The sequence below is a fragment of the Mustela erminea genome, chromosome 11 (genome assembly GCF_009829155.1).
Source record: "Mustela erminea isolate mMusErm1 chromosome 11, mMusErm1.Pri, whole genome shotgun sequence".
Classification (NCBI taxonomy): Eukaryota; Metazoa; Chordata; class Mammalia; order Carnivora; family Mustelidae; genus Mustela; species Mustela erminea.
Window position 1 is genome coordinate 58,420,984 of NC_045624.1, and position 26,953 is coordinate 58,447,936.

Genomic DNA, 26,953 nt, shown 5'->3' on the forward strand with positions numbered 1-26,953 from the left:
TTGCCTTCCTCTTTCTTTTAAACAGCTAACTTGTTATTGGAGATTTTGTTTTGCTTTTCTTTTATACCTTCATAACCCAGAGAGTATCTGGCACAGGGTAGATGCTCAACTGACTTTGTATTACCTGATTCCTGTTCTAGGACAAGTTCACTGAAAACACTTCCCCTTGTACTCTTTCCCTTCAATACAACACCTGGAAGGCAGAAGTGGAATAGGAGGGCTTCGGCACAGTGATCTTATGGAAATACCAGAGCCACTGTTGGGAGTAGGGGGTGCTCTCAAGTCTTTATTTATTTTTTTTTATCTAAAGCTGTCATCATAAGTAGTAAACTTTTGGAGCCATGTATGCAAAAGGAAATTCAATTCAACCTGATTGAAACAGTAAGAGGACACCCACCAAGAGGAACAATCATTCAGCCCCCAACCCCACAATGCCTTTAGTTCACAAGTTCTATCTGTACCATCCTGTGCGGTGCTGGCTTCATCCTGAGAATGCTTCCCCTTGTGCTCTTGGAGTGGCCGACCAAGGTATTGAGGTCACGAGTGTTTTAGTTAACATCCAGCATGAGAGAGGGAAGCTTCCTGAAGCCTTCTCAGCAGATCTGTGAAGAGCTTCTCTGGAGCCCAACAGAAATGTTTACATTGTTTTGGTCAAAATAGAGTTCTGTGCTCACACTTGACGCAACTACTACTAAGGGGAGGCCAGTTCCCCGTACACAATCCCGGTCTATTCACGAGCAGATGAGAATGTGGTCACCTTTCTCTCAAGTTATGTGGATTACATCAAGGAAATCAGAAATCAGATCAAACTCAGACTCTGGTTTCCCCGGGGGGTAGAAAGAATGTCCGCTAATCAGGTGGTGAAGAATGTTCAGTATATTCTCAAACCAAATTCATAAAGCCAAGAGACAGCAATAATCATGGCAGGTGAGAAAAGCAGTCTGGTGTATTGTAATATACTTTTTATTTTCTGTATGCTCTGTTTTGACATCTTGGAAAACATTTCTACCTGGGGAGAGGTTGCCCCTTGGGAAGACAGCCAATTCTTAGAGATAGCAAAGGATCCAGCCTGGGGCATGACTTAAAAATGCAAACTAACCCAAACTGAAGCCCTACCTCTTCTAGCTAGCATACACCCCAGAAGAAAATAATCCTCTACTTTGATCATCCCAGGACTGGGTACCACTGGGTATTTTCCTTCCCGTGAAAATACCAGTAAAGGCTCTGGCCTAATTCTTTCCCCTCACTCTTGTCTTCCACTTCCTGGCCACACTGGTGTCTTTCCTTATGTGGCCTTGCCTGGCCTGCCATGCCTCCTGTCTTGGACCTATGAGTATAAAAATCTTTGTTTTCCTGAATCTCTCCTGTGTCTCCTCTTGTGGCTGCACTTGGCAGACCATCGCATTAAAAAAATATGAAACACTGGGCTTTTCCAGAGAGTGAGAATTATGTGCACACGGCTGCAGGTGTACGTATAGTTGTTGCTTGGGCCTTGGTTAGTTTATTGCTCCAAACTATTCTCTTTTTTATTTTATTTAATTTATTTATTTGAGAGAGAGCAAGAGAGAAAGAGCACATGTGTTGGGGGAGGAGCAGAGGAAGAGGGAGAAGCAGACTTCCCATGGAGCAGGGAGCCTGACCCAGGGCTCAATCTCGGTTCTCAATCTCGTACTCTGGGATCATATCCTGAGCCGAAGGCAGATGCTTAACTGACAGAGGTCCTCTGGGACCCTGCTCCAAACTGCTCCTAATGAATGAATGAAGTCTGAATGAAGCAGACTTTCTTTTTTTTTCCACTCCCAGGTGCTAAAGGTAAAAGTACAGGTTTTTAAAAATATGTTTAATTGCTTTCCATTTCTAGCTTGTCAGTGAAGTAAATTAAATATGGATTTGTATTTAAGAGTGATTTGGCTTAAAATCCAAACTTTACTACTTATTAACAATATGCCCTTGGTGGACTTACTTTTTCCTGTTGAGGTTTGTGTTTTTATTCACTAAAAAGATCACTCTAAGGCTTCCTGCAGTGGCAGTTAATCCAGATTGTGTGAGATAGTGTGTATAAAACACCTGACTTAAAGTAGACAGTCTGTCATGCGGCTCTCTGTCTCCTCCCTGCGAGGAAATGTCGAGAATATCTAAGTTTACAGCTTTCCACAAAGAATTGTAAAGAAATAGATAGACAACCCTTGTTACTAGATTATAGGTCATAGGATTTATTTAATTCCTAAGCTTCTATCAACAGAGTACCAAACAGTAAATATCATTTTCAGTTAATTGGTTTGATTCCTTTCTTTCTGTGACTCTATTGGGAAAATAAGATAACCCACTCAGTCTATGGCAAAAGTTCAGCCTTTAATTCTAAATTCCTACTACACTAATCATGAAAATATTTGAAGGCTTCAAATAATATTGAAGGCTTCAAATAATATTTAATACGATAAATACGTTAATTTGTCTAGTTTACGTCTCTCACATTCTCATACTGTGTTTGAGAGCTGAACTACCTTGTAGCTATATTGGTTGGAAAAAGTTAGGGTGCCTATGGTGTCTTAGGAGATTTAAGATGGATTTTTAACAGAATGACTTTTTAAACATAGTATCTCTGTGCCCATTGCCTCTTCCCAGATTCTTGACACTCATTCACTGTAGACCCAATCTCCTGGTGACCACGATGACCCATGGATATAAACTCAGCTGTCAGCAGCATTTTCACAACCATTTTGTAAAATTAAAGCATTGTCTAAAAAAATAAATAAAATTCAGAGGAAATGGGAAAACCAAAACTTGACATGATCCATCCACGTAAAAGCTAAATTTTCTATGCCTTTCCAAATTCTTCCTTCTTCACCTTGTTAGCAGAGCAAAAGCTAATCATGCCAGAAATCCCACACTCCTCTCTAGTACAACCTACTTGTTTTTGTTGTCAGGATGAGAAGGAAACATTCCCATTTTTTTAGGCACTCAAAACTCTGACACTATAATTTGACCTTCTGCCAGTATAAATGAATAGCTTTAAGATAGTAGCTATTTCACAAAATAATTAATTGGAAATCCCGGGCCAGATGACATTAGTGCCAGAGATTCCAAATAACTGAACCTAGTTGTAGGTCAACCACTGACCATGACAGGGAAGAGGAAAAGGAACAAAAACAAACAAAAAGTAGGTCCAAAGAGTAAAGACAACACTTTTTATTAGACAGTTCCTCATCTTTTAGAATCCCGTATAATGTCTAATGATTTCACTTTTCATGCCTTAGTCTGCCCTAGCAGCACCAACTATGCTTTTCTTGGCATCCTTTATAAACTATTCTAATCTCAGCGAAAGTTTCCTAGTGGAATTCTGTCTAGCACCCAGTTACACTTAGTGGAGCCAAAGTTCTCAATTCCTCAATCACTTACAGCAGCCAGGGGTTCCTCTGACTGGCACACATGTTTTTCCCACCAGAGCCATGATTCTCTACTGATTTGTGCTGATTCTACACACACTTTTCATTGCAAGTATATATTTGGATCCAACCAGTGAGATCTGTTCAGACTCCAGGGCCCATTAAACTTCATCATCTTGAAGTTCACTGGCATGATTATTATTTTTAAGAACACTTAAAGTATGAAGCACACATTCCACATTTACTAAGTATAACTTTCATCACCAAGAGAATTTCCATATTCAAAATATGAGCTTAGAGTTGATCCATGTTTATGAAAGGAATTCTTCTAAAGAAACTCTCCAATTCAGTTGAGCAAACACACTTTAATTTGTATTTTCTCAAAGGATTAATTATTTCCAAAAAAGGAGTAATTGAAAGATTTATTTATAGAGGTAACTTCATTTTTTTTTTAATAGGCTCCATACCCAGTGTGGAGCTCAGTGTAGGACTTGAACTCACAACCCTGAGATAAAGACCTGAGCTGAGATCAAGAGTTAAACACTTAACCAACAGAGCCATAAGGATTCATGAATTTTGAGAACTCTAATATTGCTTTCATTATAGATATGAATCTTATGTTTACACCTTCAAGTTGACATATTAACCCAAAGAAAAACAAAAGTTTCTATTCATTTTTATATGCAATTCACTGAATAGTGCTGAAATGATCAAACAGTGAGTAGGAAGACAAATTGCAAAGTAATTTCTTAAATATGATTTATTTTAGTTATGATGAGGTTTTTTTTCTCTTTTAGGAAATCAGTCCCAGACGTATCTCCACTGTCAGATCTATATTCAAAGGTCTGAAAAATGTCCTAAGTAGAGTGTAACTGGAGTAAAGGAAAAGATGCTTGTAGCAAAAGCATCAGCAACAGCAACAACAAAATATGGTAATTAAAGGGCTGAAATCTGTCTTTTGGGTGGTAGCAAAGCAAAGGCTTTTGATTAAAATAGATAGGTAGATAGACAATAGATAGATAGGCAGAGAAACATTTAACATTAGACCACATTAGTCTATTTTTAAACTTCTTAGTACTTTGAATTATTATTATTTAGTTGGGTCTTCTAGAAACATAAATAAGAAAGACCCAAGAAGTAATGGTTTAACTCAGGCCAAGCACATGTTAGGGCTCTGATGTGCTGATTTGTGTTTGTAGAGAAGCATTTCTTAACATCCTAATGCATTCTTTATTCCTAAAAGGATATTTGGTATATTGTAGGAAGCCTTCAGATAAATCTAATATTGTATAGGTAGGTAGATAGGTAATTGGGTGGGTAGATAGATTGGTATAGGCAGATGGATAGATAGAGTAGGAGAGAATTTCATTATCTTGTCCCCATATTCTTGGCAGTATTTCCAAAAGACTTTAAATAGAAGCATTATACAAAGTTAAGGCCATTTTTTTTTTAATCCACAAAGTGAAAGGACTATGCTGCCTGGTCCCCTGCCCCGCTCCCTCCCTCGCCCTGAAACCACTGAAGATGACATCTACACTATTTCAATGTATTTTATAGTCAGTTACAATAGACAAAGGGTCTTGATGTGTTGCTGAATTTCTCTGGGGTCTTTTAAATAGTCTTCCAATAGATTCTAGAAGAAAGAAATATTTGGGGCATATGGTATAGGATCTTCTCTTCACACCGGTTTTGAGAAGCGACTGTCTTACAGTACTACTGAAATAAAAAAAACTACCTAGGGAAAGCCAGGCAAATGTTAGTGCTAAATTGGATTGAGGAAAAAAAAAAAAGAAAGAAAGAAAACTTCACCAAGATTGTCACACCATGGTACAAAGCTGTTTCTACATAGGCAGAGAGATTCTTATTCTTATTCTTCACCAAGATGAATAATTTGATGCCAGATCTAGCACTGTTTTTTTCTATCTGAAAACTCTTAGTAACAACTCAGATACTCTATTTTGTGCTGAAAAATCACTTTACCAGCCAGTTTGGTTCTATTCCATTTAATAATATGTTCATAGTGAAGAGATATTATAGATCATGTAATGCATTTGTAATTGTTATTTAATGATATTTTTATGATATAGTTATCTTCTAGATTCTAATCTAATTGTTACAAAATAAATTATATGTCAGCATATTATAAGGGTAAGCATGTTAAATGTTAATTTCCCTTACTGTTTTAAAATATTTTTTTCATATGTTAAACCAACTTGAAGCATTTATACTTCACCCAGAACTACTGAAATTTTTGCCAAGTAGTAATCTAATAGAAAGAAATTTTTAATGAGTTCCTATGTTTTAATGGTTTTGAAATTAATCCTGGATATAGTCAGTGAAAAGTCACACATCGGAAACTAGCACCTATCTGGGACAGTGGAGAGCAGCAAACACTCTGGTTAAAATTAGTAACAAAATAAATGCATATCCTGATTGGTCAATCAGATAAATAGTCCAAAGGAATCCTTTCATCCTAGGTAAAGAGAGGGATTGGCTTTCGTCCTAGATAAAGAGAGGGATTGGCTCTGCATTGTTAAAGATAGTACTTAGAAACATATGTCAAGAACTCATTGCATAAAACATGGCTGGAGACAATCCGTTTTATTAAAACAATAGTTTTGTGACTTACAATTTTTTTATCACCTTACAGTAATCTTCCTACTGATCAATTGCCCATTCAAATGCTGTCCACACATCCCCCGTTACCCCACCCTGCCCTGCGAGGGCAACTTCATTTCTCCTAGAAGCAGCTTCATTTCCTGTTCCTGGGGGTCCTGAAGCACAGAGCTGCTTATGCTTCCATCAAAAGATGTCATTAATTTTAGGGTACTTGACAACCATGTTCTCTTTCAAAGACACTGAGGAAGCAGAGGGAGATTACTGGCCCCCTCCCTGCTGGTCCAAGATTTTTGTTTCATCTCTGGATAAAAGGTTCTGCAGAATAAATTTATTATGCATCTTTCAGTCTAGAGATCATGCCAACTTTTCCTTTCTAAAAGTGGTAGAGTTAGGTGCAAAGGGCATGGGTATTAGAACCAGACATAGCAGAATCAGATCCCAGCTCTCAGTGAGCCATGTGACTTTGAGCAGTGTCCTTAATTTCTCTAGACTTCATTTTCAACAAAATATGGGAAATAATTTGTTTCCTTTGAGATTGTTGGAATAATTACAGGAGATAATATTTTTAAATATCTAGCTTATTAAGCAGCACATATTAGGAACTTAAAATAAATTCCACTTCCTCTCCCCCTTTCTGTTTGCTTGGTTAAAGTGTTAATATTATTTCTCCTAGAAAGAAAATCCCAATTTTAAGGGAATGTCATGAAGGCTTCTGTTTCCATAATGATCTGGGCATTTTTACCACTTAAGTGATTTTGAGCATGTTGATTTAATTCTCTGGAACTATTTCTTCATTTGCTAATGTAAGCAGCCTCTACTAAGCCTGATAGTTATTAAATTATATGCTATACTGTATAGTGCTACTCCTAGTGTCTGGAGTAATGCCAGGAAGTATGCATTAAACAAATGATTGTTTTCTCTACTGTGTCCCACTCTTCGTATAACTACTTACATAGCCGTAAATTGGCAATTAGAATAATTTTGCAATACAGTGTCATGACCAGTGTGACAGTATGTTTCAGAACTTATTCCTTGCATCTTCCCTTCCATTCCTTTTACATGCTCAAGCTAGAATGGAAGCGATGGTATAAGTAATAGGAGTCACAATGTAGTAGGGAATTTTAGGGGGTAACAAAGATGCCAAAGAGGGGCTCCTGGCTGGCTCAGTCAGTAGAACATATGACTCTTGATCTTGGGGTCATGAGTTTGAGCCCCACGTTGGGCATAGAGATTGCTTATAAAAAATGTTTTTAAAAACCCCAGAAGATTCTTGTGGATGGGATCAGGAAGCCTGAAATAGGGGCTAGGCCTATGGACAGTGTAGGCTTGGGCAGATGGAGATGGAAGGAAAATGAGACATAAATCATGTCATGCTATTCTTCTCCATAAAACATGTCAGTGGCTTGGACATAAAGTTATTGGACATACGTTGGACATAAAGTCAAACTTTATTTCATTAGATCAGACCTCACCTGCTTTTCTGACCTCTTTTCATGCTGTTCTCTGCTTCTTCCACTAATCCAGCTACACTGGCCGGCTCTCAGTTCCCACACATGCCGTCCTCAGTCCCACCTCAGATGTTGTGTAGTATCTGACCTCGGGGGTGGGATGGTTACCCCATATCGCAATTGTGTTGTTACACAGGTATTGTACTTGGGAAAACTGACCAAACTCTACACTTAATTTAAGTGTATTCTGTTGTATGTAAAATATACCTCAACAAAGTGGATCAAAAGAAAAATGAACCCGTATTAAGTTACAGATATTAATAATAGAATAGAATTGATCTCACAACATTTAAGAAGAATTTTGCAGGTATTTATCAGTTTTTAAAATGCGTTGGTAGGGGCACCTGGGTGGCTCAGTGGGTTAAAGCCTCTGCCTTTGGCTCAGGTCATGATCCCAGGGTCCGGGGATCAGGCTCTCTGCTCAGCGGGGAACCTGCTTCCTCCTCTCTCTCTGCCTTCCTCTGTGCTTACATGTGATCTCTGTCTGTCAAATATATAAATAAAATCTTAAAATAAAATAAAATAAAATAAAATGCGTTGGTAAAATTCAACTTTGTTAGTATTTAGAAGTTGGTTTTTCCAGACTTCAAACTTAAATAAATGAATGTGGGTTATAGTCTGAAGGAAGTGGAATTTGGCGAGGAGCAGATAGCATGAACTAAAACTGGGCGGTGGCCCTGAAAATTCAATAGGGAGCTATCACAGACTTCATCTACGATTTCCATCCAGGAACAGATCCAGACAGCTGGAGACTGTGTAGGGGGCCTTTAAAATATAGTTACAAAACTGTCTTTTTTTTTTTTTTTTTAAACTTGATTTGAGTTAAATTTCTTAGGTTAGATCCCAGTTCATCCCAGCAAAACAAAACAAAACAAAAGGAAAAAACCTTGGCTTTGCTCTTATGATTCGGGGAGGTATACTTGAGACCGTTTCCAGGATACTAGCAAAGGAAACCTCTTACAACCCGCTCTGTGTACAAATAAAAGATATCCTAAAGGAAATAAGCTAAGATGTTATAAGGAAAGAATATACTACTGAGAAGAAACCGAGCTGTAAGAAAAATGAAATTACCAGGGGTGTGGTTTTTTTTTTTTTTTCTTCTTCTTCTTCTTCTGTTGTGGCCTTGATGAAAAGGAAAGGGAAGAATTTGTGCAGTTTTTTCACTACCCCCCAGGTTTTTAGAATTATGTAAGGATAATAGTATTTCCCCACCCGTCCCCTGAGGAGCTTTTAAGACTAGCATCTGTGAGGTGCATTTCCTAGATAAATGCAAACTGCCCTTTGACTCTCTTCAAGATAAGAAAACACTGACCCTTTCAACCAAGTTATTTATGACATTCACATAATGTGAAACAGGGCTTAGACCTGATGGGAACGCCCAGAAGTGCATGGACTGAAGGCGGTTAAGATTTCCCTCAGCTACTATCCAGGAGAGACCGCCACACAAGTCGAACAAGGCCCAAGGCTCATTAAGAAGTTTGATGAATTTAATACAATTCAAATTAAAGAAAATCTCAGGGGAACATGTTTAGAAAAGAAAACCAGATGGGGCTTCAGTGTAGAGCATCCAGGAAGCAAGTGTGGGATGCCCTCTAATCCTGGGGATTCTGGAAACATGAGAAAATGTGATTTATCTTCTTGGCGAATTAACATGCAAAATGTGTTGGTGGCATTAATATTGAGTTTCAGATTTCATAATGAAATTTTCCAGATTGTGAAGGGGAAAAAAAAAAAAACCACTGGATACTAGAAGAAGTCATGTCCCCTTCCTACGAGACCTGCCAAAGTAAAGGAGAATCAAATGAAAAGAAAGAAAAATGCACCCAATATATCAAAACTCGTTATCAAGTGGAAGATGTCAGGATGTGTACTACCAAAAAACTAGGACAGATCTGAATGTCAACTTGCCCAGTGGCTGTCCTTCCCTTTTCTTAGGAAGGAATAATAATGTAACTGATGCCCTTGTGCCCTGGACAGGAGGGATTCTTTCAACAAAGAATGTAGAAAAAGAAAACAACAACCCAGTTTACGTTAAAAAAAAAAAAGAAAAAAAAAAGACTTAAAGTTTAAATATAAAGCCAGAAATAGTCATTCTGCAGTGGTCAGATTTAGTCATGGTGGTGTTAACATTTATGAAATGAATATCCCCTGGGCTTCAGGACAGGTAAGATCCAGTGTTTCTTTCTAGTCAGACAAGGGCAGCTAACTTAGAGAAAATTATGGAAGGTTTTTGGTTTATTTTGTTTTGTTTTTGCAAAATCACATAAAAACATTCTTCAAAGTTAGCATTGATCATCTGTATTACTAATGCCTTATTCTGAAAATTTTAGCGAAGTTTAAAACCAGGATAAGTATTACCAAGTAAAAAGAGAAGTGATCTAAATCTTCACATGTGCTCCCTTTACCAGAAAATTCAAAATAGCTAAAAATTAAAGTCACCTGAAATTCTTTTTTAAAAAAATTTATGTACTTACTTCAGAGAGAAAGAGAGAGAGGCAGGGAGGACCAGAGGGAGGAAAGAGAGAATCTCAGGCAGACTCCTTGCTTAGTGCAGAGAGCAATGCAGGGCTTGATCTCATGACACCGAGATCAGAATTGAGCCGAAGTCCAGAATTGAATGCTTAACTGACTGAACAACACAGCTGCCCCTAAAGTCACCTGAAATTCTATCACTCAAATAAAGTCATATAAAAAGAAAGCTATCACAAAGTAAGGTCATATTCCACATCTAATAGTACAATGTGCTTTTCCCTTATAAGTAATGAATAGGTTTTCATGTCAAAATATGCAGATTAAAATAATAACTTTTTTTTAAAGATTTTATTTGTTTATTTGACAGAGAGAGAGAGATCACAAGTAGGCAGAGAGAGAGAGGAGGAAGCAGGCTCCCCACTGAGCAAAGAGCCCGACTCAGGGCTCAATCCCAGGACCCTGAGATCATGACCTGAGCCAGAAGGCAGAGGCTTAACCCACTGAGCCACCCAGGCTCCCCTACAATAATAACTTTCAATGGCTGCTTAGTGTGTTATCTAAATATACCATGATTAAGCCACTAAATATGCCATCTTAGTACATTTATGTTGTTTCCAGTTTTTTCTGTGCTTAAAAACAGTACTGGGGTGAATATATGCAATGATTGGAACAATTAGTGTGCAGTTTAATTATATTTCTAGGATTCCAGAAAAAAAAATTAGAGAATTAAGAATAGATCCAACAGTTTTAATTTCCTGGTATGTAATATGTAATGTATCAGAATGCCATTCTGTCTCATAGTTCTTTATCCTCACTTATTGGCATAAGCCAGTAATGGAAATAAGAAGTATTTAGAGAGCAATTAGAACACAGGAAACCTAGAGTCACGTATAACCATCCTAATAGAAACCTAAGAAAAGATTTGTGTCACATTAAAAAAAAAAAAAAGTAACTCAGTTATAGCTCATGAGTGAGTTAAATGAGAAATTAGGGATGAACAGAGGTTATTGAAGGAAAAATGGTCTTTAAAGAAAGCAAATGATGCACAAACTATGGCAGATTCTCAGCTAAAAATAAAGTTGTACTGAGTAAGTAAAGATTATTTTCTATAGTGAATTAAAAGACTAGATCTAAATAAGTCATCAGGGACCCTGGTGAAACTTTTGGCTACAGTGTGCAAACTGTCATACTAAGTTGACTTGCGGTAGCAAAGACTAATGGTTTCCAGTGCACGGTATCCATTGGGAGGAAACTGGAAGCAAACCTGGGAACTTCAGAGTGGTGATTCGTATCCCCATGTTTGTCAGGATGGTAGCACCTGGAAAAAAATGATAGAATCTCAGATTCCTAGGAAAATATAACTTCGGGGGAGATATGAAACATGGCTTAGACAAGGGGAAAATAATGCTCCGCTGATTAACTCAATCACAATTTTATGTTCCTATTGATCAGACCTCCAAAGTAATACATCCTGTACTCTCCTTTTCTTGTTGTTGCTGCTCTGATGGCTTAGAGCATTGAACTAGATTTTTCAGATAACCTGCAAACCATTCCTTTCCTAGGACATTCTTTTTTTTTTTTTTTAAGATTTTATTTATTTATTTGACAGACAGAGATCACAAGTAGGCAGAGAGGCAGAGGCAGGCACAGAGAGAGAGAGAGAGAGAGAGAAGCAGGCTCCCCGCTGAGCAGAGAGCCTGAATCGGGGCTCGATCTCAGGACCCTGAGATCATGACCTGAGCCGAAGGCAGAGGGTTAACCCACTGAGCCACCCAGGTGCCCCCCTAGGACATTCTTTATTTCACCATCAGTATCATGTCTCTGGGACATTTCTTACTATTTCCTTTGCCTACTGGCAAGTGTTCAAGTGCTTGGAGTATTGAATAAAATGGTTTGAAGATCTCTGCAGCAGAGTCTCTTCTGGTCATATCGTGCTCCACAGCTCCTTCCCAGAAACACCAGACAGCCTGCACGTAAGTCACTACACCACACCACACGTAGGTCACCACACTGCATGTAGGTCACGTAGGTCACCACACGTAGATCGCTGGTGCGTGCCTTCTCGTTTGCTAGTCCTTTTCTTTTCAGAATGCACTTCCTGCCTTTTGAACACTAAGTGTATTTTCTTTGAAGACTCTTCTTAAGTGTGTACCTCAATTAAACCTTCACGGACCTCCCTCCAAGATAGAATTGGGATTTGTCCCTCTGTCCTCTTCATTTGAGCGCTTTGCCAATTGCCAAGATAAAACTTCTTGAACACTAAATGGCTTTTCTTCTGTGTGCCCTTATGGTGTCTTATAGAGCCTGACACCTAGCAGTTTCTCCACAAAGATTATTAAATAAATCAATTTCTTCGATTTCTCAGAGGTGATATTGAAAACAAAACAATATAATTCTATTTCTACTTTCAGAAAGACTTTACAAGTGTGCATCCTATAGGTGGTCAAGGAATTTTAAAAAATGGGTTTCCTTGTTATTATGGAAAATGTTTTGTCTTAAGTACGGAAATGGCTTAATGACAGGAAGCAATGTGTAGGAATAAATGATCATCTTTCTACTTAGAAAAGTGCTAGTGTCAAGATTCCCTAGGGACTGATGCTGGAACACAGTCTCAACCAACATGTCAAATATGTTGCCTAGAAAAAAAAAAGAGAAAATCCTCTAAGTTTTCTTTTTTGTAATTGCCAGTTTCTTCTGCCTGGTGAAATACTGAGTTGACAAGTATAACATGTGAGAATATAATGAAAGCAGTGAAAATAAAAAATAGTAACACTTGACTTTGATATAGAAAAATAAAGATAATCGAGTTAAGGAAAAGTCCATTTATCTAGCTTCTTTTGAGTACCTATTATATACAAAGTCTTACTCTGAGAGTTGGCTACAGAGCTGAACAAGATTGAGTCACTGTACTTACTTTGATGTGTGAATTCAGACAGTAATCAATGTGAAATGTATTAAACTTTAAATCAGCAACGTTATATAGCTACTTAGAAGAGTAAGCAATAATTTTAAGTTGGAGGAACTGGGAGCTTCATGAAAAACATGTTCCTTGAGCAACTAACTTCATGATACCTATGTTATTTTTCAAATCTAGAGATTAACAAGGAAGGTGACTCAAAATGAAGAATGAACGAGAAAGAAAGATCAAATATGACTTCGTAAATGCAACTGGGGATGCCTGAAAGGAGCTAATTGACAACAAAAAGAGGATATGCAGAAAGTTGATTGAGGACAGAAAAGGGATGAGTTAGGTTTCAGGGAAGATAAATTTATAAGGTACTACACTGTGAAATATAAATTATAGCCTAAGGAAAAGATTGTAGTGTCTGGAGAACATTTCAGCATATTGCTGCAGTCGCAGCAGCAACCAAAAAACCATGCAATTATGCATTCTAAATTTTATTGGAAATAAAAACTTTTATTGGCAATAAACTATTTTATTAGAAATAAAGCATTCAGTGGGATTTAACTGTCATATAAAGCGATGGTGTTACTATACTCAGATAAGTCTTACATTTTCAGCCCTTTGTAGTTTATAAATTCTGTCATGCTCATGGCCTCACATCAGGTGAAAAGAAGCATGCTGTCATTCTCATTTTAAGAACAGAAGAGCATAGCTCTAAGTAGTTTAGATAACTTTGTTCAAGTTTGCATCACCAGTAAGATAAAAATCCAAGGATAGAACCTAGATTTCCTTTGTGCAAATTCAATATTCTCTTACCTATTCTACTTAGCACTTGAGAGAGATGGAGATAGAACTAGAAAAGGTCCTAACAGACATCACTGAAATAATCAAGGGAATATAAGGAGGTCTTTAGAAGGAAAAAAGACTTAAAAAGTAAATCTGTTAGAAATCTAGCTTGAAAAACATCAAGTTTTGTTAGTAATTTTATAAATGTTACAGATAAAGTGAAGATGGCTTTGATGATGAAATTCAGACAACTAGAACTGAGGATGGAGCCCAGAACTTACAAACACTGCGTCTTTGGGCCACATCTGTCCTCTAAAGATGTTTTGCGTGATCTTTGAGGTGTATTTTAATAAAATATTGTGAACAGTTGTTGCAATTTTGAAATTAGGAGACTGTATAGAAAGACCCCTATTTACAGCTTCTTTTGAAAATCAGAAGGTCTGGGGAAAGTGGGCTTTGGCCCAAGAGAATGTCAGCCAGACTGAATAGAGGCTTCACCCTTTAAACGAAGAAATTATTCACTGCTTCAACACACTATCCCCTACTGCACAGTACTAGGGTACAGTATTCACCAGGGGATCACACCCAGTCTGTTTCATACCTTCATATTACTTGGTAAGCATTTGAGTGTTGGCCACTGTTCCTGAATCTAAGAAATATTGGAAGTGCCATTTGATGCTAATGGCAGGCAAGTCAGTTACACCCCCTTTCAAACAACTTCTTTTGAGTATGTTGACAGAGAATGAACTTTGAGACTTTAGAAGACACATTCTACTCATAAAAATGGACTTCCATGTCAATGGCAGAGCTCCAGGGGGAGAGGATTGAAATAATCCTGCTTCTAAAGTGCATGACCTTGGCTCTTTCTGAAGCCAAGTTTTTTATTCTCCCTCGGATTCCATGAGATTCAGATTCATTCATTTATTCAATAAATATTTACTAAGTTCTCACTAACTGCCAGGTACTGTGACAGTTGCTAAGGCAAAAATCAATGTATAAAGTGATCTAAAATCCTTGTCTTTATGGACCTTACATATTGTAAGAGTAGGTAGAAAATCAATATAGATAAGTAAATACATAGCAGGTTTGGAAAGGAGTGTTGCGAATGTGTAAGGGATTGTAATTGTCTCAAGAAGGATCAAGGAAGGACTCACTGAGAAAGTGACATTTGAATAACAATTTGGGGGAAGGAAAGGAAAAACTGGAAGTATCTGAGGGAAGAGTATTTCAAGGAAAGAGATTTCCAAATCGTTCCTTTAAGTTGCCCTTTGTGCTTATTAGTTCAAATTGTTTCCTGCTACTGGCAACCAAAAGACTTAAACATTTCGACCCATGAATAAGGCATGTCTGACAACTCTAATATTACTCAGTACTTTAGAACGTATTTTAGTATGTCAGGGCAAGGGCTTCATGGAGTACCACAGGATTTAATAAGCTTAATATTTAAAATTCTTTTAATTACTTCTGTTAACTCTACACTGGACAGAAGATTTTCTTTTCTTTTGTCTTTAAAATACACAAGGAGCTGTGTAATCCGGAACAAACTATTATAACCAGAATAATATAAAATTTGGGCTTTTTCTTAAGTGAGGCAGGGGGAAATATTTTCACGTTTATTCCTCATTTTGGAGATTTTTCTAAGGATCCTAGATTAATTACCATTAACAAGGGGGCGAAGAAACTATTATTTATTTTGTATTGAGCCTGAGCCGGATAGTTTAACGTTTATTTTGCTTTATGACAAATCACGCACAAATGGGTAGATTGAAACTCAGGCTAAATAATCTATGCAAATGTGTACAGCTAAGGAAGAAAGCAAATCAGGATTCCCTCTCAGCTGATTTTAAAGTTGGGTTTCTGTATTATAAAAAAAAAAAAAAAAAAGAGAGAGAGAGAGAAGGTTATTCTAGACCATAATGTGATCATAACCATCTAACCACAATGACAGCTACCTAAGGAGGCTCTTTAATATAATTACTAAGAATGAAATTCAAACCATATTTTGGCAGCATTATGTGATGATGCTAGAAATACAGGAAGGGGAGACTCGCAAATAAATTGCTAGTGAAAACAGTGTCTGTTTCTGACAGACATCTTCCTACAGATTTACCTATGTACCATTGGACATCACTCTTCTCTTCCAAAAGAGTTCTGGAAGAGTCCCCAAAACAGAAGTTTCTCTATGCAGAAAAATAGAGCAACAAGAAAGGAGGAAGGAAGACAGAAGGGAGGGAAGGAAGGAAAGAAAAAGAAAAGAAAAGGAAAGAAGAGAGAGAGAGAAAGAAAGAAAGAAGGAAGGAAGAGAAAAGAAAGAGAGAAAAAAGAACAAAAACACCCTGTGTTCCCAATGGGTTCCATTGTGCTCAGGACATAGCAACCAAACCCTGCTCTCTGTGAAAGAAATGTCAGGCCCTGGTGCTTGGAGGACCATACAACACTCTCACATAACTGTGCTGATGAGGTGTCACCTATTTCCATCCAAAAGTTGTTGTAATATGATAATACCTTTGGGATAAGGCACTTTTCTGTCTATGAAATTATTGAATGCAGGCCTTATTCACCTCTCCCCATTAGGCTTGGATGCTCAGAATCTGACTTTAGGCCGTGCAGAAATGAGAGGAGGCATCTAGCATATGAAAACCCTCCATCTGGAAAACTCCTTAATGGGAAATAGAGGAACTAGATGATCCAATGAGTTCCTCCACATCTTTAATTTCCATGATTCTGCCTAGGAAGTATTTTGGAAATTGTCTAACCCAAGGCAGATTCCACCGATTTCTGAAAATGAGGGTTGGGGGAGGCCACTGGCATTGAAACAAGGAGAGGAACTGTCCTTGATTGCCAGAAGAAGATGGAAAGCCCAGGGCTCAGACAGTGGAGATAATGGATCCCCCCCACCACCACCCCCCTGCCCCCGACCACCTTATCTTGCTGAAATAGCAGAAGAGGGGAATGGATGGACCAGGCTGCCAATTTGTGGATTCTTCTGGCAATGGACTGGTCACTGCAACTATCCTCTCAGTAATTATCTGTTAAGAAACAGACTCACTTTCCTCTTTAGGGCCTTAGGCCTGTTTTCACATAAAATAGAGATTAAGTAAATCCTTTTTGGTCCTCAGTCACTTCTGTAACTTCAGTTTCTACTCTGCTGGCTTGTGAACTGTCCGTGTCCTTAGGAAATAGAAATAACAACTGGCTGTAGAAGATCTCAGGGTGGGGAAACCAGAAAGGGGTTTCTCGCGTTTGAGGAGAATAACGCATCTCACTGGAATAAAGGAGGCAAAGGAAGTGATCTGAATCATTTCTGAAATGTAGCTTAAAAGATTTAGAATTTCGCCTTTTCAACTCTATCTGAATTTAGAAATATAAAACATCAACTTCCGCTACTTCGTCTTCATAGTTGCCAGCATTATTGACTCTTACTGAAATGACCATGATAGAACCAGTATTTCAAGCCACATCTGTCTTCCCCAGGGTCAACCCACACACAGGGCCACTTAAGATTAGACATAAGAGTCTCTCCATTTTCTTTGCCTGGTGAATAGGTTGTAGAATGACTGAGGCAATTTTCTGTTTGATATTAATCATATTTTTTATCAGATTCTTTTCTTTATGATTTTTGAATACTTCCTGAGATTTATCAAGTCTCCAAGTGCTCACTGCATTTTAGTGATCTTTTATGACCTGGGTGTACAAAGACATTCTAGGCACTGACCCTGCCTTCCAGGAGTTTTATTTTTAATTCTTCCATTTTATGTAATCCTGTTACAGAAAAATAATCGCTCATACATTGTTTATATTTCTTTAAAAAATTTAGTGATAAAATATATTTTCTATTAAAAGTATGATTTATTTCCTGAAATGGAATTTTTAGCTGAAAGTGACATTGACTTTTATCTAACCTGGCATTCTTAAAGGAATGTAAGTTAGGGCTTGTTGTTGTTGTTATTGTTTTTTCTCTCTGTTTTTAGCTCTTTGTGAATATCCAGCTAAAAAAACCCTCTCATCTTTTTACCTGTTTTCCATAACCTAAAAGAATTAAAAAAAAAAAAAAAGAATGTTCTTAGACAATAGAAAAACTGCAATTCAAAAATCAGTGAAATATGTGAATCAGGGTCCTAGCTCTATTTTTGCTATTCATGTGTTGTCTTTCATGATAATAGAAAGGGGAGACTGACTGATTTTGAAAATATAAATGTACAATCCCTTGAATGTTCTTACTCTCTGTGGCAGGAGATATTATCTTGGTCCAATAGCCATGTGCTATGATGAGTTCTCAGTGGCCTCTGCTTATCAAGGACCAACTCATTCTGATTGGTGTCTATTGAAGCAAAGAGCTGCTCTCGCCTGCCGGGACCTCATTTGGTATGTTAAGCTGTGTATCCCCAACATTTAGCATGTTGGAAGTCTCAGTACATGTATATTAACTTGTGACTGAATACACTGAGCCAATCAATGGTTTGTTCATCTAGCGACAGTGGTAGACTTTTTTTCCCCTGTCACAGCCACAAGCCATTCCTCAAACAGTGAAGACTGAACTGTATTAATATCCAATAAATGTGGTTTGCCCCTAGTTACACTTGTGATCTTGTGCAGGGGACATCTCTCTATATACCCTGGTTTTCTCCTCTATAGAGTGAGGGGAATTTTTTAAAAGTTTTTATTGATTTATTTGACACACACAGAGAGAGAATGCACAAGCAGGGGGAGGGGTAGAGGGAGAAGCAAACCCCTCACTCAGCAGGGAGCCTGATGTGGGGCTTGATCGCAGGACCCTGGGATCATGACCTGAGCCCAAGGCAGACGCTTAATTGACTGAGCCACCCAGGGGCCCCTAGAGCGAGGGAATTAAAGCAGGTATTCTCCAAAGTCTCTTCCAATTATTCCATACAGTGATTAGTATGTGATGACATCACACACGTTCTGGTATTACTTACAATGTTGGGGGCAGCAGACTTGCCATTCACTTCTCCTCCAAGAGGACAGGAGCCAAGTTTAAAGAGGCAAGTAGAGGAGAATGCAAAAGTAAGGGTTTTCTCCTATTCGCAGCCTGACGAGCTTTTTTTTGTTTAGGTTTCTAGAGGTGAACAGGATAAAGAGTGGAACTAAAATCATCAGAAAATACTTTTTGTTAGTGCAGGAAGTCTTTTCATTAGATCGATTAGTGGGATAATGGTTGGTTTTATTCACAGGAAAGACAGTGCTTTTCATATTCATAAAATATTAGTGGCTCCAGACCCATTTAATTTCTACACATCTGTTAAGAAGAGAAAAAAAGGAAACCTAATGATCTAACAGAAAAACACACTTAAGGCTAACATTTGGTTCCCAGACCCATCATTCCGTTTGCCAAAATGGAGTTATTGAAGCTTTCATAGTAATTGTTGTGACTGAGCAGAGCGGAGGGACGTATGCGCATTCCTGCTGCTATGTATACACATGTATTTGCACCTCACAAGCCCATATTAGAACCTGCTCTTTATTTCCTGAATGAAGCCTACATTAGTTAGTGATCTTCTGCAATATTGCTGAGAAATGGATGCACAATGTGTTCTTATTTAAAAGAGAGACAATGAGTAGACAGCGACGCAAAGCATTAAATTACTCTGCCCCAATTTATTTCTCAGAGCAGTTCTTGCTGAAAGGTCTTTCAGGAAAACAAGGACATTCAGGAAGCAACCCTCAGTCTCTGTGGACGAATGTGTTTATTGAGAGCTTGCTTGGTGAGAGGTGTACAGACTCCTGGACTTCGAGCTCCCGTTCCAGCTTTATTTCCTTCTGTTGGAAGCCTCCTCAGTTTCTTCATCTGTAAAGTGGAGCTCATAAGTGTGGATCCGATGAGATAACAATGTGACTGTATAAAGAAACAGTGGGAAGGGCACTGAGAGGTCACTGTTAAGTCTAAACCAGAAAAAAGTTACTCTGTTACTGTTTTTACTTTTCACAAATTATATAATCCCCTTGGCTGTCACTAGGCAAATATGAAAATTACCTCATTATGGTAACTATGTTTTAACCTAATTGTAATGATAAATTTACCACCAACAACAACCAGGGCACTTGGCCCTGTCTTCACCTCCCGGTGACAACATACCCCTCTATGGGTTATGCATGAAATTAGCTACACAAATTGTGGAACATATGTATGCTTTAACTTGTTTTGCCATATCTAAACATTGCAAATGTTAAGTCAGGTATAAATCTGAACAAAGATAAAATACGGGTGCCAGTTTTTTGGTGAAATCTATCACTACCAGATCAGATGACAGTCTTGCAATTGTAATGTCTCTACTCTGTAATGTATACATTGCAGGGGAAAGTGGTCATTTGCTCCCACCCACATTTGTACTACTACTCCTTGATGGTACTGGCTGGCCAGGATAAAACCACTCAGAGATGACACAATTGATGCGGGCCAGCAAGGAAGGAAATCACCACACTTCAGGTATTTCCCTTCCTACGCTCTGTTCCTCACCAATACAGGATTTGTTTTTCTGCAAAGATCTTTCCAAAATAATTAGGAATTAAAAATTACAAATATATATATAGATATATAGATCTATATTTATACATACATACATACCTCTTGGAAGCTTTTAATGACTGCTTTCATTAATAACCAATCACAGGTGAGAACTGACTCATCTCTACAGCCCAGTGTTGACCCGTCTCTTTTTTCTCCACAGACTATTTACTGCTACCCTTTACCAGACACATGTGATCAGAAGCCAGTGCTGTGAATCGTTCGGTTGGTGAATCCTACTGTTGAGGTTCCCAGCCTCCTCTGCTTACGCTACCTTAGCATCAAAAGTGCCCTGCTGATTTACTGACTGAACTTCTCTAAAAAAAAAAAAAAGAGAGAGAGAAAGAAAGATAAAGGAAAAAAAAAAGTTCTCCCATATACCATCACACATTTATATTTCCAGAGAAACTAAATCTAAGAGCACAGGAATGTGAATAAGAATCCGAAGTGAGTAGAAAATAAATGCCAGGTAAAATGCAAAATGTATCAATGGATAGTTGTCTTCTATGAATGTCCCCAGCCTGGCTTGTTTTGAGGTGTGCGGGGGAGAAGGTAAATGTGCTCATTCTGAAACTAAAACTCAAATTTGGAAGATTTTATGGGCATATGAATGATGACAAAAACTGACCTCATCCTTCAAAAGAACTTCACCTGGTTTTTTTCTAGGAGTTTCTGAGGTTACCTGACTTGTGTGTGAAATTATAACTGTTCACATTCTGTCTACTCAGTTTTCTCCTTGAAAGTCATGTGTCGTCATAGGAGGACATGAGGAAGACTGCTGACACTGTCACTGGGGCTCTTCTGAAAAATGAGGGCAGTGTACCTCACCACCTTCTTCTGAATAGCTTCTTTAATAACACAAAAACATTTCCATGGCTAAAAGCAGGCTTGATGACTATAACCAATACCGAGAGTCCCTTCTACATAACTCTACCTGCTTACTGGTCCTTTAAACAAATTCTTAAATATGTAAGTTTATCCAATTAATCAGAAAAGATAAAGTTTGTAGTAAGAAAATTTTACTTGACCTTATTAAATGATTTAAAACAAAAGTCATGAGACGCCTGGATGGCTCAGTTGGTTAAGCAGCTGCCTTTGGCTCAGGTCACGATCCCAGCGTTCTGGGATCGAGTCCCACATCGGGCTCCTTGCTCTGCAGGGAGCCTGCTTCTCCCTCTGACTCTGCCTTCCACTCTGTCTGTCTGTGCTCGTTCTTGCTCGCTCGCTCTCCGCTCGCTCTCTCTCTGACAAATAAATAAATAAAAATCTTTAAATAAAAATTTAGAAATAAATAAATAAAATAAAACAAAAGTCATGAAAGATCTTTTTAATCATAAATGTGTGAATTTGACTGCCACTACTTCTAAACTCTAATAGAAGAATACAACATTTAAACCTTTTGGCAGCTAATTTTAAAAGAGAAACCATGTACCTGTATGCACAGTAACTATTTAACTTAAGTGACTGATACTTTATAAAATACATATATCAATGTATCCATGTTTGTCATACTTCTATACTTCTTACTTACTCAGGGTTAGTATAGAGTATATGATCAATAATGCTTACTAATTGAATTTTTTAAAATATATTTTTTAATTGGCTGCTAGCTAAATAAACTAAATAAAGTGTCCAGTGAACACTGGAAAACTCTCTGCTCAGAGTCTAGAATTCCAAAATCAATTCATAGAAAGAATCCCATGTAATGTAAGACAAGAGACAAAGCTCATTAATTCCTATTGTATCTTTATGCCTAGGCTTTAATCAATAATTCACATCTTATTGATAAGAAACAATTCATACTATAGTGGTGTTTGTTTTTTTTTTAAAGACCTGAATTTTCTTATAGCTCTGTTTTCTTAACAATCCTCAGCAATATTTTCCTGTGATTATCTAAGCACTGGCTCTTAAGGACTTCTGGGGAACAAAAAATGTTATTTTAACTTGAAAGATGCCAGATTCACTTACATATTAAGCAAGGTCCACACATCTTCCCCCTCTCCCTCTTAATAAAAAAAAAAAAGTACAATTAAATAATGAGACTCAGCTACATTAAAGTAATAATCCAAGTAACAGGGAAGGGTTAGTGCTAAGGAGAGTCCACAAAGTAGCTTGTCTATATGGACCAATGTCTTTCTCTTACTGTAGTTTTTCCCAATATTTTTATTTTTGTAATCTACCTATAACATAAATTTTACTATTGTAACCATTTTTATATGTCCAGTTCAGCAGTGCTAGCACATTCATATTGTTAGTATTGTTAGTATCATCACCAACCATCTTCAAAACTTTTCCTCCTGCAAAACTGAAACTCTATGGCATTATACAACAATTCCACATTTCTCCCTTACCCTACGCCCTGGCAACTAGCATTCCACTTTGTCTTTAGGATTTTGACTATCCTAAGTGTTTCATGGAAGTGGAATCATATGGTGTCTGTCTTTTGGTGACTGGTTTATTTCATTTTGCATAATGTCCTTAAGGCTCATTTATGTTGTTGCTTGTGTCAGAATTTCCTTCCTGTTTAAGGCTGAATAATACTCCCTTGTATGTATACACCCACCTTTTGCTTGTCCATTTATCAATCAGTGGACACTAAGGTTGCTAATATGTTTTATCTATTAGGAATAATGCTGCAATGAACATGGGCATACAAATGTTTCTTTAAGGCCCTGCTTTCAATTCTTGAGCATATACCCAGATGTGAATTGCTGTATCATATGGTAATTTTATTTTTAACTTTTTGACAAACCATCATGCTGTTTTCCATAGTCGCTATGCCACTTTTTATTCTCTACAACAGTGCTTAAGGGCTCCAGTTTCTCCACACACTTGCAAACACTTGTTATGTTCCTTTTTTTTTTTTAAGTAACCATCCTAATGCACATAAGTGATATCTCATTGTAGTTTTAATTTGTAGTTTCTTAATTGTTAGTGATGTTGAGCTCTGACTGTATTTTTAAATTGTGTGGATATGAAAGCCTTTTTCTTTCTACTTGACAATTCTAAGAAAACCAGCTAAATAAAAAGGAAATTCCAAAACTGTGAGCATAATTTTAACACTACTCTTATCCTTAAAAGATTATTATAAATTTGAAGGAAATAGCATATATATATATATATATATATATATATATATATATACACACACACACACACACATACACACACACACATATACACACACACACATATACACACATATTTATTTATAATTTAATAATAATTATTATAAGGGAAACAGTTTATATATATATATATATTATTAAAATATAAATCACTTTATCTTATGTTTAATCTACAGCTTTCCAAGGTAGTGATTAAACCCTATTGAGTCCACAGAATTCATTTATTCATTTGGCAAAAACTAAATGAGGCTCTAATTTCCTATCACCATAGTGGTTTCTGGGAATGTATAAATTAAACCTTCCTATCCCTGTCCTCTAAAAACCTCTCTCTAGTTTATGGGGCATTATCTTTCTTTAGCCAAGCATAGGTCAAAATAGAGAAAGTCCATGCTGTCCTACTAAGAAGTCAGAGAGATCTAATTCAAATACTTTGTCTTTGCCAGAGGAGTGACTATAAAATGTTACTTAAAATGAATTTCCTCATCTGAAAAGTAGGAGTAATTATTCTTACTTCGGGTTTTATTGATTAACCCCATGGACCATGCAAAGTGGTTAACTGGGTATAGACATCCTCGTAATGACTTTCAGTCTTTTACTGGCACATACACAGCCGAGAGCTCATGAATATCTTGCACTAGCCCAGAAACACTGAGGCTTCCGTTAGTTTCAAGCATTTTCACAATAACCATTTCTCTTGAATAGTCCTTGAGAAAAAAATCAATAAATGGAAGTAATCTCTGCTGTCCGTGCTTAGAAGTTATATAAAAGAAAACAAAACAAAACAAAATGTCTGGAAAAATATAAGCATGAAGGAGATAAAATCATTTGCTGAGACTTGGACTTTAGAATTGTACATCAGCCAACATTTAATTTTCCTTAAAGAGAAATAAAGACCCCGCTTTCTGGACTCTAACATTATTTTGTGTATTCATTTATTTCAAGAAGGAAAATCTGCCCTCATGAAGAAAATGTGCTGGTCACAAAGAGTTGGGCTGTTCTTATCCTACACAGCAAGTTCTCACTGCAAATTAATTAACTGGTTGGATTCCTAAGTGGCCTGTTGTGCAGGTAAGGAGTGCTGATTGTGTGGATCAGGGCAGTTTCCTTTTCAGAATAATTATTTGTCATGTGAAATTATAAACAAGTAGTCTAATTTTTTTCTGGCATTATATGGCAATCACATCATTCTAGTGATGGCATTAGTCCTTTGTTTTGCAATAATAAATAGAATTTAAGTTTTGAGATGTTAAAACTCAAAGCTTGATCCTAGACATTGACATCAAGATGATTGGACACAGGAAGGGAATCAAGCAACCTCATCCATGCCTCCCCCATCCCCCATCAAGGGGACTCTAACCCCATAAGCGCTAGTCCCACACACCTGGAAGCAATCCACTTATTTTCTAAAACTAAAAATTTCTACAAACCTGATTTTGCAATTTTCAATAAATTTAGTTATTCTGTTGATAGCTTTTTTCCCCCAAATACATATTTTGAAAATGTTTTCTCATCTGAACACAGGGTAATTCTAGGGGGAAAAAAAGCTATTATATTTGATTGTGTTTTTAAGTTTTGATGCAATGCCTTTATAAATTAGCCCATACTGATATAAGATTGTGATTCAGGGTCAAAAATAAACACTTAGACCAGATGGGAATATTTACTAATGCTTACTTTAAGATATAAAAATGTGAAAGAATTGAAGTAGAAAACTGTGCTGAAACGCAGCCACCGTTCTTTTGGTAATACAGTAGTAGATATTCATTATGACTTATTTTCCCTTGAACCATACTTTGTCTTTAAGTAATTTTGGTGTATACGACTAGAGTATTTTCACATTTGTACATTTTTTTCCTCAATAAAACTATGACTACATGGTTTGTCTTAATATTTATCTCGGTATGGGAATATTTCTTGAAGTTTTCTTTCTGATTTTTAAGTTTCATATTCTACAGTATAATTTGCTTGTTTCTTTAGTCTGCTGCCAGGAACTTAAATATAATAGTAAAGCTTTACTGAAAAGTGGAAAGTAGGAAAATTTGAAAATTAGAATCCTATGCCTTTTCTGAGAAAATTTTTTGTACCTATGTGCTGTGGGGATTTGACATTAGTCATTTGGTTGACCCTAAAAAAAGATGTGAACTACATCTTCTTAAGTGAGATCGAGCTCATTGTTAAATTTTTATTGTATGCTTTATGTAAAACTATTTTGAAAAATTCTATCTTGATTGTTTTTACCTAAGGAAGGAGACTATATATATATATATATATATATATATATATACTTTATCAATCCCTGTACCTATTTGTTAGCATTTCCTTAAATGCGTTTTCTCCAGATGTTAAAAGTAAAAAAAAAAAAAAAAAAAAAAACCCTTGTTACTTTTTCCATCGTCTCTCTTTACCACTTTCCATAGGCAGCATACTATGCACTCCAAGGACGGGTGGAAATAACAGACGTGTGAGCCCCAAATTATAGGCACAAAAATAACTTGCATAAAATAAGTTTTCAATGACACCACTTTCCAAAAAAGCCAGCTCTAATTGACTCAAGCCTAGAAAGCAGTAACTTTAGGGAACATCAGACACACGTCCACTGATCCCAGAAAGTGTTCCACAGTGTGACATTAGCTGGAATGATGATATTCCCAGCTTGCTGCCAGCACATTCCTGGAGGCAGGCTGGGTATTTTGGTACTGGTCAAACTAGCATATTGTTCGGACATTTTTGAGATGCTCTTTTATTTATACAAGCAACTGCTTAGAACCCAGCCCTGTTGCTCACCTGCAACAGGAAAAAGAAAAGACAGAAAGGCAGAGAGAATGCAAGAATAAGAGGGGGAAACTCCTCTCTGAATGCAGACAGAATCCTCACCAGGGCTTACTGAGGAGCAGCGCGGGTTCCTGCTGTTCGCAGAATGTTACAGATGGCTGCCTGGGCAGGAAGCCCTCCCCCTTCCCTAACGGTGCTCTGGGGAATGCAGGGGGCCTGGAACCAGCCCTCCCCTTCCCTTCCAAACCTCTTCTCCAAACCCCTACTGAGAAAAAAAGAGAGAGAGAGAGAGAGAGAGAAATAACGGGATAGGGATGGGGGGGGGGAGTACGCCCTGGAAACATTTCTGCCAGTCTGTTTTTTAGTGGAATCTTGAATTAACCTCTTCACTCCCGATTAGAACAGCGATTTATAACTTTGCCGGCATCTCTTTAATGTCCAGAATCAATTCCACCAGCTCATTGAAGTACCCTACCATTTGGGTTGAATTATGATGGCACTTTTGAGTTATGCAACAATTTCAAGTAAGCGAAAGCAGGTTTGAATTCGGAAATAATTAAAAGTATTTTAGCGCATTAAATATTGTATTAATAGTGTTCTCTGGTTAGATTTTTTTTTTTTTAATCACATTTGAAAGTCTTGTTTTTCCCATTGTTTTTTTTTCCTTTGGTGCAGTTACTTTCTTTTAAAGTATACAGTCGTTTTGGACCTATTTAATGAGAGGTTAATTTGGTAATCAGCCTTTTGTTTATAATTTGAAGGCTTTTTCATTATCATAGGCCTATTTGTCCATATTTTAAGGCATGCTATATTTGTACACTAAAGCAAGGTGTTTCTTAAAGATAATTTTTATT

General features: G+C 37.3%; 1 long non-coding RNA gene across 1 annotated transcript in view; it reads left to right on the forward strand.

Annotated features, from left to right (window-relative positions):
- The first annotated feature begins 13,076 nt into the window (after positions 1-13,076).
- Positions 13,077-26,953, forward strand: part of LOC116569088 — a 111,132-nt gene continuing 97,255 nt past the window's right edge. Inside the window, exons 1-4 of the long non-coding RNA XR_004276848.1 lie at positions 13,077-13,261; positions 17,910-18,041; positions 19,990-20,121; positions 24,270-24,395. This is a non-coding gene — a long non-coding RNA (uncharacterized LOC116569088). The remainder of the gene's footprint in view (positions 13,262-17,909; positions 18,042-19,989; positions 20,122-24,269; positions 24,396-26,953) is intronic.